This window comes from Passer montanus, unplaced genomic scaffold, assembly GCF_014805655.1.
Source record: "Passer montanus isolate IOZ18808 unplaced genomic scaffold, ASM1480565v1 scaffold5, whole genome shotgun sequence".
Taxonomy (NCBI): Eukaryota; Metazoa; Chordata; class Aves; order Passeriformes; family Passeridae; genus Passer; species Passer montanus.
In genome coordinates, this window is record NW_024369929.1 from 15,204,007 (window position 1) to 15,204,301 (window position 295).

Here is a 295-nt window from a genome sequence, read left to right on the forward strand (position 1 = left end):
TCCGAGCCCTCTGGGGAGCCCTGAGGGACTCTGTGGGACCCTGAGGGGAACCCGGGGGGAGCCCTTTGGCATTCTGTGGAAACCCCTGCGGGGAACCGTTTATGGCCTGAGGGGAATCCCTTGAGACATCGAGTAGAATCCCTTGCAACCCTGTGGGGAGCCCTTTGGAAGCCCTTTGGGATGCTGCGGGGAGAATTCCTTCGGGATCCTGTGAGCCCCCCGGGGAGCCCTTTGCGGGCCCTGTGGGGACCCCGCGGCGGCGCGCGGGCGCCCCCCCTGCCGCCCCTGCGGCGGC